Below are 2780 nucleotides of genomic sequence, written 5' to 3' on the forward strand. Positions count from 1 at the left end.
ATGTTGAAGGTTGGAATAAACGGATTTGGCTGTATTGGGCACCTGGTTGCCAGGGCTTCTGCAAACTTTGGCAAAGTGCAGGCTGTTGCCATTAATGACCCCTCCATTGACCTCAACTACATGGTCTACATGTTCCAGCATGATTCCACCCATGGCAAGTTCACAGGCAGTGTCAAAGTTGAGAATGGGAAGCTTGTCATCAATGGGAATCCCATTACTGTCTTCCAGGAGTGAGATTCCACCAACATCAAATGGGGTGATGACGGTGCTGAATATGTTGTGGATTCCATTGGTGTCTTCACAATGATGAAAAAGATTGGTGCTCACTTGAATGGTGATGCCAAAAGAGTCATCATCTCTGCACCTTCTGCCGATGCCCCCATGTTTGTGATGGGTGTGAACCATGAAAAGTATGAAACTCCCTCAAGATCATCAGCAATGCTCTCTGTACCACCAACTGCCTAGCCCCACTAATCAAGCTCATCTGTGACAACTTTGGAATCGTGGAGGGACTCATGACCACCGTCCACACCATCACTGCCACCCAGAAGACTGTGGATGGCCTCTCTGGGAAAATGTGGCATGATGGCCATGGGGTGGCCCAGAATATCATTCCTACATCTACCAGTGCTGCCAAGGTAGTAGGCAGGGTCATCCTGGAGCTGAAAGGGAAGCTCACTGGCATGACCTTCCACATCCCCACCCCCAATGTGTTTGTGGTGGGTCTGACCTGCAGAAGGGAGAAAGCCACCAAGTATGATGACATCAAGAAGGTGGTGAAGCAGGAATCAGAGGGCCCCCTAAAGGGCATCCTGGGCTATACTGAGGACCAGGTTGTCTCCTGTGACTTTAACAGTGACACCCACCCTTCCACTTTTGATGCTGGGGCTGGCATTGCCCTCAATGACCACTTCGTTAAGCTCATTTCCTAAAATGACAATGAATTTGGCTACAGCAACAGGATAGTGAACCTTGTGGTCTACATGGAATGCAAGAAGTAAGAACCACTTGACCACCAACCCCAGCGACAGCATGAGAGTAAGAAAGAGGCTGTCAGCTGCTGGGGAGTCCTGGTCCCAACTTGATCCCCCAGTACTGAGAATTGCCCATCCTCCACAGCTTCCATCCAAGACCCCCTGAAGAAGGGGAGGAGCTCAGAGCCCTACCTTGTCATGTACTATCAATAAAGTACACCCAGCCAAAAAGAAAAAGTTAATGAGGCAATATTTTACAGTTTAACTAACAATAAATACATCAAAACTACAAATAAATACAGGAAGAATATACACATATTGCAGCCTCTGGCTTTAAGATCATACATTGGTCAAAGTATTTAGAAATTCAAAGCATGTGAATTCACCAATAGTAATAGAAGAAATCTTAAGACATGATTTAACGCAGCAAGTTCATTTTGCAGCTGACTAAACTAAAGAATGGGACCATAACAATCCATGTGCAAGTCTGAAAATGATAGAATCTACCTTGATGGTGAGGAATGCAGGTTGACCACCTCAGGAAAATTTAAACTTCAAATTGGCAATTCACATTTCTCCATTATATGTGAATAAATTTGGAAAGATGCTAAATCTCCATGAAAAGTTACTCTGTGAGTCAGAATGCCTAAGGCTTATACTTTCTAAAAGATCAGTATTCTTTACAAATGGGACAGTAAACATAAAATATTATAAGTCAAGATAATAGTCATATAGAAGCAAGGTAAATTTTCTTAATGCACAAAAATTATGTTTTGATGACATTTTCAATAGTAAATAAAAATTAAGTTTGTAACCATCAAAAGTATGTAAGTATCATGACGTAGAACAAATGTATGTCACTATTACAAGGTGTTAATAATGAGTGGTATATGGGAAAGACTGCAATTAATGCAAACTAAGGTCTATAGTTAACAGTAACATTGTAATATTTTCATTAATTTTGTAACAAAGGCACAGTATCAAACCTAAACATCAAGAATAGGGAGATATAAAGGAGGGGAAAAGGCTTTTTGGGTGGGGAGGGGGGAGAAATGAGAATATCCTCATATAGACTGTCATAGTGAATGCATACCTATGTGATTGTACCAGGAGCCATTGCCTGTACCCTTAGGATGGACTGTATGCTGTGTGAATAAAACTGTTTTAAAAACATAAACAGAAAACTACAAGTGATGGGGGAAAAAGTATGTCAGCATCAAATATAAGATGAACATAAAACCACTTAACTTTAAAGCATGAGTAATGAAAGAAAAAGTTGTAAGTATTGTAAAGTAGTTAAATATTCACTTGCATTTTGCATCATATAAACTGATGCATGTTCTTTTTTTTTATAATACTAACACCATCTCTCATCTCCTCCCTTTCTCCTCCAATTCATCACATGGATTTACTAAAATTATTTGCATTGTAACTGACAGGTGTCACCAATAATGTGAAGGTATGGGCTAGTATTTCAAAGCCGTATTTAGTTTAATTTTAGTGGAGTAATGTAAAGCAACATATTTTCTAGGTCATTTATGTGTTTCCAAGTATTAAATAGCTTATCATTACAAGGAAGTGCAAAGGTAAAGATTTTATTTGGAAATTCACTTATCAATTATTTGTTTAACTCTACAAGTCATGAAGCATACAGCTGGGAAAACCTGTCAGTATCAACTTTTGTGGAATGCTGGAATCTGATAAAAAAAGGTTATAACAAGCAGGGGAAAGCTTAATGAAAATAGCAGCAGCTACGTTGTGGTAAGTGAATGCTGTGTTTTAAATTGCCGTCCTACCACTCTCTAT

General features: G+C 39.8%; 1 pseudogene; it reads left to right on the forward strand.

Annotated features, from left to right (window-relative positions):
• Nucleotides 1-1001, forward strand: LOC143670787 (glyceraldehyde-3-phosphate dehydrogenase pseudogene; annotated as a pseudogene).
• Nucleotides 1002-2780: the final 1779 nt, after the last annotated feature.

This window comes from Tamandua tetradactyla, chromosome X, assembly GCF_023851605.1.
Source record: "Tamandua tetradactyla isolate mTamTet1 chromosome X, mTamTet1.pri, whole genome shotgun sequence".
Taxonomy (NCBI): Eukaryota; Metazoa; Chordata; class Mammalia; order Pilosa; family Myrmecophagidae; genus Tamandua; species Tamandua tetradactyla.